The sequence below is a fragment of the Gekko japonicus genome, unplaced genomic scaffold, assembly GCF_001447785.1.
Source record: "Gekko japonicus isolate JY-2015 unplaced genomic scaffold, Gekko_japonicus_V1.1 scaffold1384, whole genome shotgun sequence".
Lineage (NCBI taxonomy): Eukaryota > Metazoa > Chordata > Lepidosauria > Squamata > Gekkonidae > Gekko > Gekko japonicus.
Window position 1 is genome coordinate 429,002 of NW_015162524.1, and position 12,417 is coordinate 441,418.

At 43.4% G+C, this 12,417-nt stretch overlaps 1 protein-coding gene across 1 annotated transcript in view; it reads right to left on the bottom strand.

Moving 5' to 3' along the window:
- Positions 1-12,417, bottom strand: part of TMEM117 (transmembrane protein 117) — a 394,142-nt gene that overhangs the window by 320,926 nt on the left and 60,799 nt on the right. The gene's annotated exons all lie outside the window — the stretch shown is intronic.

Genomic DNA, 12,417 nt, shown 5'->3' on the forward strand with positions numbered 1-12,417 from the left:
GGCAACAGGCATTGCACCGCCGTCGCCAGGATGTGACGCTACGCATCGTTCTGGCAACGGAACTCCAAACAGCCCCGTTGCCAGAGCAACGCGTAGCGTCACATCCTGGTGACGGCGGTGCAACGCCTGTTGCCGTCTCCTGCGGCAGAGCTCCTGTAAAGAATGACGATCCCCGCCGCGATTCAATGAGACTTGGCAGCCCTATTTGCTTCTCACTTGCCTTGAAAGCCCCTTGCTAGGGTTGCCCATAAGTCAGCTGTGACTTGATGGCACTTTACACACACAGCTCTATGCATAACTAGGCAGAAGAAAGAGAAAATTGAGGGAGATCCCTGATCAGAATTTCCCACAGGATTTTTTTAAAGGTATAGGCATCCTGAATATACATGATCAGCCTGACCTCATCAGAGTCTGGAAACTAAGCAGGGTCAGCCAATGTTAGTACTTGGATGGGAGACCACCAAGGAAGACTAGTGTCGCTATGCAGAGGGAAATGGCAAATCACCTCTGCTCATCTCTTGCAGTGAAAACCCCATAGTCCTTGGGTTGCCATGACTCTGTTACAATCTGATGGCACACAATTATTACAGGTGACCATGAAGTTCCCCTGAAAATAAGTTAGGAACTTAGAGGTTAACTCTGTTTCCCACAGTGTTATCCCAATGCAAATCTGCCTCTTCTGGAACTATTATTTTTCCTAACTAGGGAAATATGTAAGTACCATTTGGATACTTGCACATGACATACCCTGCAAAGTAAACAGCAGCTATGGGGAGGAGGGTAGAATTAGCATCAGGGAAATGGGAGGGTAGTTCAACTTTCCTTGCACAGCCTTTGCCTAATTCAAGGGATGCCTGGCAGCTTTTAACTTAAAAAAGAAATGGAAAATCCAATCAGAGAATGTCCCGGGTCTCAAAAAAGGTTTCAGAGGATGACCCAAAGCAGGGCTCAAGCATCCTTGCTCATGGTCCAGTACACATCTGAATCACACCCCTACCCTGATACCATCTCACAAGTTATGGGGAAAAATCTATTTTATTTCTGAAGCAATATATAAATCATATCATGGTATTAGCCTGTATACAACCATGCAATTCTAAAGACTTACACTTTCTTAACAGGGGATTTTACTTTCTGTTGATTTCCCCCTTTGAGGAGGCCTTCTGAAATTTTGTTTCTGAGGGCAGCACAAAAGCTTTGGGGGCAAAACTGGGGTCTGCAGTGGGAGGGAGAAGTCAATGGAAATCACTACCCCTTTTTAAGAATGTGTGGTTCTGCTGCCTGGATTAGGCTCTATGGACTCCCTCTCTCATGCCCGGGGCCTGAGCAGATGGGCATTACAAAGCAAATATAGAATTGACAGACAAAGAAAAGGAGCCTAAGAACATGCCAGTGGTTTACTCTCCCAATGGGATTTGGGGGTTCTGATTCTGGAACAGCTTCCTCCCTTTTCAAACGGTACACTGGTTTTGAAACTGAAGGATATTTTTCAAAAATAGATTTGGTACAGTATTTTCCATTTTCAAATAAAATATGTTCAGGGAAGCCCAAAATCCCACTTGGCATGCCCTCAAGTAATTCTTTGGATCCAAGCTAATATATTCAGGGAATAAGTACATAGATAACAGAAGTAACAAGAAGCAAGTTAAAAATAAAGCCATGACAGTAGCATCAGTGGAAATAATGTCCTAAGAACACCTGAGTGTGGAAAAAAGTGGTATTGAAAAGCAACAACCATGTTGCATGTTTATAGTTATTACAGTCATTAGACCATTCTGTATACATTAAAATTATAACAAACGTTGTATTGGTGTAACAGTCACTAATAGTGTGGGGGGAGGGGTTAGCTTTATTATGCGGTGCTGCGAGACCTTGTGCCATGGTTGCAGTGTGAAATTGCTACAGTTTGCAGCTGCCCCCATCATAAGTAACTTAACTGTGTCATGTACAGCTGTGGTAGACACCAAGCAGCAAAGACTGGGAAAACTCAGACTTGGTACCATAATGGCCTTTAAGATGCACCACCCTCCTTGATCAGAAGCTTATTTTCAGGAGAAGAAAAACCACATATGTCAGAAAATATCTTCTCCAAGCACAATTACGTTTTAATTCAACTTGTTAAAACCCTTGGCTTTCCTCAGCTAAATTAAAAAGCCAGGCCATCTCCTCGTGAAACGGTTTATGAGAGAAAAAATCTGTCACAATTCCTACCTCCCTTTCTTATAAAGCAGTTCAGAGAAGAGGTTTCTTTGGAAAAAAATTCCAGAAAACTGCAAGGAGCAGCATTAATAGCCACCTCAACCTAACCTGCTGCCAGGTATTCACCTGAGATGATCTGGTTGATAGTGTGCCAGCTTAGGTCAATATGCCCTCTGGTTCAATACAGTCATTTCTCCTGGTTGCAGCTCCAGAATGTAACCATGTAATTCTGTATGTGCACAACTCAAAAGCATGCTGCTACCTCAATCCCCTGAGAAAGGGACTGCAATTAAAAGAAAGCTTAATAAGGCACCCTTCTGTGACTGGAAAAGACTGGATTTTTGCTGCCATACCTAACACAGCACAAGCTGCTTGTGTGCCTTGACAACTATGCACCAAAACAGATGAAAAGTTGCAGCAAATAAACTGCATCTGCAGATATGCTAACCTATGACAATGAATGAAGCTCACAACCATGCAGTACAGAAGAGAAGGAACTTCACAAAAACCAATGGCCTGTCTAACCTGTTTATTTGCTTGTCACATCCTGGCGACGCCGGTGCAGCGCGTATCGCTGTCCCCCCGCGGCAGGGATCCTGTGACGATGCACGGATCCCCTGCCACGGCTTGGCAGCCCTACTTTTCTCCCCAGTGGGTACCCAAAGCAGCTTATTATTTATTATTGAATTAGATTTCTAAACCATCCTCCCCTTGTAAAAACAGGGCTCAGGGCAGTGTGCATCAATAAGAACATTCATATATTAATTTAAGAATTAAAACAATAACAATACAATAAAAATACAATAACCAGCCTGATAAGATGATGGTAAGACTACCAACTATGCCACTGCCTCGTGGGTGGGGTGAGGAGAGAGACAGGTGCACCAGACAAATGGAAACTGTTGCTGACCTCAACCAAATACCTGGCAGAACATCCCTGCCTTATAAACTCTGCAGAATTACATTAAATTCCACAGGGCCAGATGTTATTTGGCAGAGATTTCCAACAGGCTGAGAATGCCCTGGCCCTGGTCAAAGACAGCCGGATGTCTCTCAGGCTGGGGACCACCAGTAAATTCTTATCTGCTGAGCGCAATGCTCTTACCTGCTGAGCAGAATGCTTACAAGGCTGTCCTCTCCCTAAAAGGCTATATTTGGCTGGATGAGTCTCAAGTTGTCCCCTACAAAGCTTCATTCATTTGTGAAAAGGATGCAAAACCCGTTTGATCTCCCCAAACCCTTTGCTATCTAAACCACAGTGGATCTTATATTAGCTTCTCTATTAATTCAGATAACTAGTTGCCAATGCCTCAAGAACATTTTGATTGCTAGAAGCCTTGTTTCCAATCTACCACCACTTAGCAACACAGCACTTAATCATGGTACCAAAACCGTATTCCAACTGCTGCTAATTTTGTTCTAATTTATTTTCATTGTGTGGTACAAAAGGAAGCACAGAGTTTGTGACAATGTTGCTTGTTATTCCTTTCTCCTATTAAAATGTTTCCAAATGGAATATGCATTCTCACTAGGTTGCTTAGAGTTTCCAAGTCGCAGTGGGGGATCGTATGTCTTCGCAGAATCCGTGCTGCGGGCACGGCGAGATGCGGTGCACACGCCGTCGCCAGGATTTGACGCAACGTGCCGCTCTGGCGACGGCGGTGCAACGTGTCTCGCTGTCCCTGCGGCACGGATTCTGCAAAGACATGCGGATCCCCTGCCGCGATTTGGTGAGATTTGGGAGCCCTAAGGTTGCTTCAAGGTTCATTGGTGGCAATAATGTTTCATTTGTGCTCCTATTTGACGCAATGTTGGAGACCACCGCTGCAAGACCAGTGATCAGGCTGCCCTGTCTTGGACCCTAACAGACTCAACAGAAGTTCACACTTCTTTGTCCTACCAGCCTCCAGCACCACCCTTTCTTGCCTTTCATTGATAAAGTTACCTACTCTGAAAAACTGCAAAGAATCCTCATCAGCATTGCATAACAACTTGCAGAATGCCCACCAAATGGGAATGCACATTGTAGTACAGGCTAGAAATGAATAGGTCTGCACATAATATATAAGAAGGGCTGTTGTCCACAAACCAAGATGGTGTATGTTCTTGCCATCCCAGAGTATACATCATTACACTGCCGTCTATCCAGCATCAGCTGTGCTGACTAGCCAAATGGCTAGGTCCAGGTCTTTGAAAACCTGGTGCATGGTCCAGCAAGCCACTAGAGAGTTCAGCTTTTTCAAACATGCAAGTAAATCTGAAGACTGGTTTACTGGCTGCTGACATCACAATGCCCTAACTGTGCCAAGATGTTGCCTTTTCCTTACTCCTAGAGGCATGTGATATCTGAAGGGCTGTTTCAAGAGCAAAAGGACAGTGACTGCCCAAATACCATTACTATTACTTCCCCCAATTTCCACACGGTATCTATTGTACCCTTTTGAATCTGGATATTTAGCATTACTCCATCCACCAGGGGACTCCTTAGGTAAGTGAAAGTTATTGCCTCATAACAATCTTATGAGATAGATTAGCCTGAGAGATACAGTGTCCCACGAACCTCCATCAGCACACATTGGCCCTCACTAGTCTGATCAACCCTTCCTAAAAAGGGTTGCCAACAGACGGGCACTTATGGCCCACTGTTGGTGGAATTGTGTTTCAATCCAATCTTTCTGGACCCTTGTTTTATCCTATATTAAACAAATTACTGGGATCACCATCCCGCTCACCCCTGAAACATTCTTCCTCAACCATTGGCCAGACTCAGTAGATATACAACAGGCCAAACCAACTGTAGACGCTCTGCTTTTCGCAGCAAGAACGGCGATAGCTTCCCGTTGGCGTGATACACCCCCCCCCCCCAATCTGGAAAAATGGCTCACCAAACTCTGGGCCCAATACCTCATGGCCAGCACCACCCATAAAATCAATATATCCCTGTCCAAACTGGTGCATTCTATTTTTAAAAGAAATTGAATTCTATCATTGAATTCTTAGCACGAAATGGTTTCATATCCTCTGGATGGTCGCAACTGCAGCAGTGGCTATGAGGCTTACCTGTTACTTTCATCATCTGCCCTCTCCATCTGATCCTTGGTGGGGACTTTTATTTTTATCTATTTTTATTTTTGTTTTTTACTCTCTCTGTAACCCCTTTTCCCCCATACACCCTTAACATATACATACCTCACAAAGCCCATTTGCAGAACTTATCTTATGGTTTACACCTAACCTTCAATCTGTACTGTCAGTCCTGTTCAACAAAGTTTTATGAATACCACTACTCTTAAGGTCAGTTAACTCATGTTTAAAATCTGCTAGAAACACAGCTTCCCTTGTTTTAATTTTTATTTGATCTTGATACACACACATTGTTATGACTTATTGCTTGAATTGTTTGTTGATCACCTTTAACCAAAATGTAAAATGTTATTATAATCTGTTTTCTGTATTGTTGTACATATTTTTGAATAAAAAATACAAATAATAAAAAACCCTTCCTAAAAAGTGCCACTCCTTATTAATTTTCTTTCTCCACAAAAAGATTCGTCTTGGAAGTCCTTTATTTCATATACTGAAACTCATGAACACAGACAAAGCTGCCTTACATTGAATCAAGCCAGTGGTCTATCATGAACATTATTACCTTCTCTGCCAGGCAGCAACTATCCAGGTTCTCAGGCAGAGGCCTTTCATATGATTTACCACCTGATTCTTTTAACTGGAAATACTGAATAGGACACCTTCTGTATGAAAAGCAGAAGCTCTACCAAAGCAGATGCCACAATCCCTCCAAGCTCATTCAACTGGCGCTAAATCACTTGGGATATGATGTCCTTAGAGGTCCAGCACCTGAATATTCACTTCCAAAGATGAGCATCAAGGCCCACAGGCCAGTCAGAACTGTATGCCAACCAGCATGTGCTGATTCAGGGGTTGATAATACAGTTCCCTCTGCAGACCCTCATACAATGTTAGGCTTGCTAGAAAAACCAGCAGAAACAGTTTGAGTCTCTTCATAACCCAGCCATTAGCACATTCGGGAATGAATCACTTAATTTGGCTTTAATATCAGGTTTAATCCTCCCACTGCAAGTTTAAAATAATTATTATTATTTCAGCCTTGAATATTCAATTAGAGCATGCTACAGCCTTGTCTAATTTCTCTTTCAACAATCTTGAGATTTATATTATTGGGAAGGAGAAACCCTCAAGGTTGTAAGAGGGTGGTTTTTTTGTTTTTTTTTTTTAAAAAGCAGCCTATTGAATTCTTCTCATAATTAGATTTGTGTGCCTTTATCTTGACTGATGTTCATAACAATGGCTGGAGCATGGAGAGTAGGTGGCATCATCTGTTAAATTCAGCTGGGCTCTGACATGAGACGGAATAATTGTCTCCCGTCTCTCATTCAGCACAAAGGAAATGAGAGTCCTGGGTTTAACAGGAGCAGAAAGGTTTATAGGCGCTGCAATACATCATATGCAGGCTTACAGACCTAAGCTGTAAATCTGCTCACAAAATATCATCTTGGGGGGATAAAACTGTATTATTCCTTGCATTTAAAAAATAAAACAAAAAGTGGAACAAAGATCTGGAAATGCTGTCAATACAATCCAAATACATTCCAAAAGAGATATTAAAGTGTTGCTATGGTAACCCTGGGCAACACCTTGCCTTAAATCTTTGACGTATATGACCATGAAGGACCATAAGCATTTTGCTCTCCTTTTATTCTGCCTGGATTCCCTGCACCACCACAGCAATTCTTTTATGACAAGCTTCATTCTGCAGATCCACAGGAAGGAAGAAGCACAACAAAGTAGCTTGTGGCACCTTAAAAAACAATTTATTGTGGCATAAGCTTTTATGGGCCAAAGCAGAGAACGTTGCTAGACTCACAATCCTGACCATAAAAATCAAGACAGGTTATAGTGGCACCTTCGAGCCTAACAGAATTAATTCTAGCATAAACTCTTGTGAGACAGCATGTATGGTTAGTTCTTTCATGTATGGTTAGTTCTTTCTCACAAATACTGGAATAAATAGACTGTTAAGATGATGCTGGATTTCACCACAGATCCATTTAGAATGATAGCCTTGAACACTGGTCCATTTACCCATTTAAAAGCCTTTTGCTGCCCTCTAGTGGCTCTGCTTAGAAACAGAATAAGCAACACATATCAATGCTGAAAGGAGACAGATGATTAAAAAGTCAGAATTTTCAGGGGAAGTCTGAATTTTGTTTCAGTGGAAGAGAGAATTTTGTATTCCTTGTGTACTTTTAGAATCTGTCAACAGGCTACTCATGTTACTTTGGAAATTTCTGTTCCAGTTGACACATTTTTCCACTCCAGACAATTTTATCTATAACTTTAGTTATAATTCTCCTGAATCATCTGGGCATTAATAGCTTCTCTGTTATTATGATGCTCTGAAGAGTTAATTTTTAAAGCTCCTCAAGTATACCGGGCTCCCTCTAAACTATGGAGTCTTGTGAGCAAAAATTCTACTTTGTGAGCTACTGGCATTAAAGTTGTGAGCAAGTGATTTGGCTACTGCATAAATTAGTTTGCTCTGCAGCCATCCTTCCTGAGCGACGACAAAAATTTGTGAGCCGGAGGCTAAAAAACTGTGAGCTAGCTCACACTAACTCAGCTTAGAGGGAATACTGAGAAGACATACATACATTGGAAACCAACCAACCTTATTACTGATAATTAAAATCTATTTCTATTTTTAACTTGCCCTTCCTCTAAGGGAGGGGCTGTGGCTCAGTGCTAGAGCATCTGCTTGGCATGCAGAAGATCCCAGGTTCAATCCCCAGTATCTCCAGTTAAAAGATCTAGCAGTAGGTAATATGAAAGACCTCTGCATGAGACCTTGGAGAGCTGCTGCCAGTCTGAGTAGACAATACCGACATTGATGGACCAAGTGTCTGATTCAGTATAAGGAAAAGTTCCATGTGTTCAAGGAGCAGAGAACATGAGCGCCACCTTCTATTTTTCTTGCTCCCCCTTCTTTTTTTCTTTTTGTTCTAACAATCTTGTAAAGTTAGTTAGTCTGAGAGCGAGCAAATAGCCTGAAGTAACAAGGGTGCTTCAAGGCAAAGTGGAAATTTCAACTAGGGGTGTGCATTTGGCTTTGCCAAATTGCAAAAATACCCCAAAAATACCTTATCTGTATTTTTTGGGATTCAGCTGCCGATAAGGTGCTCCTGAATAAAAGCTGATCTTGGCTTTTTTTGGGGGGGCCAAATCGGGGATGGAAGGCAACGGTCAGTTTCAATTGACTGAAAGTGACCGGCTCTGCCTTCCCTTCCCCAGGTGCCTGCAAGCACTGGGGAGCCTGGGGAAGACAATCTCCAGAGAGAAGGCAGTTTAAACTGCCTTCCCTTGGCTTTCCTAGACCCCCTGTAGGTGCAGGGAGCCTGGGGAACCTGATCCTGGGAGGGAAGGCAGCTTATTAAATTGTCTTCCCTCGGCTTCCCCAGATGCCCCACAGCTGTGGGGAGCCTGGGAAAGCTGATCTTTGGAGGGAAGGCAGCTTAAACTGCCTTCCCTTTGCTTCCCCAGGTGCTCTGCAGCTGTAGGGAACCTGATCTGGGGAGGCAGGCAGGCTGGGGAAGGGAGGGGGCATTTAAACATGCCTCCCTCCTGATTCTTCTCTTCCTCAGCCACCCAGCTGCTTCCTCTGGTCAATTTCACTCCCCAGCTGATCCACAGGGAGTGAAACTGACCAGAGGTAGGGTGCTGGGGAGGAAAGGCTCCAGTGCCCTTATACTCTCTGGGGACTTTCCCCATAGGATATAATGGCGCCGAATATATTCAGCATTAATGATTTTCCCCGAACCCCAATATTTTACCAATATTGGGATTTGGGAATATCGGTGTATACCAATATTTTTGGGGCTTGGTTTACCCGAAACCAAAAAATACCCTTTTTTTTTGTATGCACATTCCTAATTTCATCCCGGGACTCCCTCCCCCAATTACAACTACTACACTGTACCCCTTGATTGATTGATTGTGGTTTATATTCCACCTACCCTGTTAAGGGTGGCTCACATCAAAAACAGAAAACAATAGAGAAGAAAATTTAAAATATCACATATGCAGTTACCATTAAAATTAGATCAATGAGTTTAAACGATAGGCTATTTGTTTTATTTATTTTCTTTACTGTTTTTGCAACCGTAGTCATAAACAGCAAACCTTCATCCCACAATAAACCTCATTCCACAGGGAATTATGGAACAATTTAAAGGTTGATACAGCAAAAGTTGTGATGTGATTTGACCACAGCTGCTAGAACTTTTGCAACATGTAGAGTAGTTTTTTGTCTTCATCTCTAAGTAACCAGGATGATTTTGCTTATGGAGAGAGGAAGTCCTGATTAATGAAAGGGGAGATCAGTTCATCTCTTAGAGCTGAAAATTTGCGACAATCAAGCAAAATATGATCCACAGAGTAAATTTTACTGCTGCCACCCTTACAGAGTCGATCTGTGTATGAAATCCCATTCAATCTTCCTGACATCACAGCTGAAGGTAGGGCATTCAGGCATGCTAGCATGAATGCCCTTCTATACTTTAGAAGAATTATCTCAGATAAGTAGTTTGGCATTGTTGCTGAAGGCTGAATGCCTACTGAAAAGGTTGAACACACTCTGTGGGCTCTAATCAATGTGCTCTCCTAGTCCAATTCTCTAAAACATCTTCTAATAAGCTGTAACAGTTCTTGTCCACTCGTGACTTCTACCACGTCATGGGTGATACCCAGCTATAATAGCTTACGGTCCAGTAATCCATCCCACACGCAGTGGTCCAGTTTAACTAGGTCAAGGAGGTTTAGATCTGCGTTTGATTTTAGAGTCCTAATTTTCAAATTGAATGCTCTTCCCCAGGCATTTGCTTCATAAGACATCTCCTCAACAATAAGTTAAGGATTCTAGTCAAACAATGCAGCAATTGGTGTCCTTCAGGGTATGCTAGCCCCACACCATTATATTGTGGCTTGCCATGTGATTGACAACACTGCCCTCCTTTTTAAAAATTAAAATTGATGGATCATTATAACATTATAACAATACCTGATGTGTCAAATGCCAATTTAAAAGGCCCTCTGATGGCCAGGCAAATGGCCCGTGTGCAGGACTGGAGCAAGGAAAATGTAGGGATGGGGAAACTGCCATGTGGAAGCCCCAGTTCTGCTGCACCATACTGATAGTTGCAGCAGCAGTGGGGAAAGTCACATATGCCTCACACCTGTTTTGAAAATGCCTTATACATTTCTTCTTATCTTACTGTTTTTATGACTCAAAACTGGACAATCTTTTTAGATGATAAATTCACATAACCTATTAAGGGGGAGGACAAATACCTTTCTCTCAAATCAGACCAGTTTTCACACTCCAATAAAATATTTTCTTAGGATTCAAGCTGACCAGCTCCACATTTTCACATTTTCACCAGTTTTCACACTCCAATAAAATATTTTCTTAGGATTCAAGCTGACCAGCTCCACATTTACAAACTCTGTCTGAATATACCATGCCTGCAAACTGGCCTTCTAGTATAGCTGAGGGAAAATGCCTGCAAGGTCCCTTCCAACTCTAACATTATAAAGATTTCTTCTTCAGTCAGGTGGCACACATCCACCAGTCTTCTTGAACCATATCAGGTTTCAATCAAACTTCTTTCCAACCAGCACTTGAATAGGTCACCAAGACTACACATCAGATTTCGTGTTCCTGCTTCTCAGCCTATTCCTCCAGCCTTTATTAATGGACTATCTAGCTGTGACTTTGGCTCTGCCCCATCCTGGCTTTGAGTGTGCTTGTGTGTGTGTGTGTGCACATGCGTATGCAAGTCATTTTCATCTGATTATCTTTCAACAACCACACTTGTAAACTGTGATTCCTGGTCCCTTTACAGGGCACAGCATTACCCTATAAGTTGCAGACCCTTCCCCCTAAAAAATCTACAGACTTTCAAGGAGTTCACACATCTGCGGCCCATTTAATCCCCCTGTTGCACAAGGTGGAGCCAGGGCAGAGTACATCTGAAGTCACCTCTGGGTAGTTTGCTGGGCAGAAGGAATCACGCAGTGCTTACAGCGAGAAAGACTGGCTTTTTTAAAAGGTGAGTGTAACTAGTCATTGGGAATTAATGTGAAATACACGGACTTCCTACACATATGAGGCAAGCTGTTGGAACTAAGAGTTTGGTTGTTTGTTTTAAGCTTTACCACAGGAACTCATATTCTGTTCTCTTCCCAAGAGATGTATCATTTATTTAAAGTATTTTGATCCCATTTTTCTACCTAATTAGAGCCCCCCAAGGTAGCAAAAAACTAAAAAGACATTTTTAAACAATTTGTATATATTTTTATATGCACACATCCACAGAAAGAGGGGCCAATAAGAGAATGTCAAACAAAACAAAAAAAAGTCTTCAGCCACTGGTGGAAGGAAATAATAGATGTGGACAAACAAATGCTGTTGGGGGGAGAATTCCACAGTTTTGGTGCCACAACTGAGAAGGCCCTTTCTCAGGCTGCCATCCATCTAGCCTGAGATGACAGGTTTCCCCCATGAAGATGACTGTAATCAGGGGTCATTTGGGGCTGGAGTGGGCCAGAGTGGCGCTCCGGCAGCCCAGGAGTGTAGGAAATGGCGGCAGTGGCAAACCCCGCCCCCAGCTCCCAGCAGGCTAGCGAGGGAAGTGGGCTGGCAAGGGAACTTTAAACCCCTTCTCTCTGGAGTCGCGCCACAGTGGCGGCACAATCTCCCATTGTATTCTATGGCCCCATAGAATACAATGGAAACATCGCGCCGCCACTGCGGCACAACTCCAGAGAGAAGGGGTTTAAACCCTCAGAAGTGGTGAGCTGGGATTCAAGGCAGTGGGCAGGGAGAGCGAGCCCCTCACGTGGTCCACTACTTGCAAAGTTTGCAGCTGGGACTAGTGGCCACTGGGCGCCTGGTCTTTGCTCACGTCCATGGCATTTCTACATGGGCTGCTGCCGGAGCGAGATAAGAATGCAGCACTGAGTGCCGCTCCCCTCGAGCCGGAGGAACAGGCAGACATCGAGAAGAGCCGGGGAAGTGGGGGCTCAAGGGGAGGGCTCTGTGCACACCTGCCTGCCACCCAGGGAGAATGGAGCCAATCGACGTGGGAGGGGTGCGCAGAAGCACTGCGAGAGCTGGCGCACCGA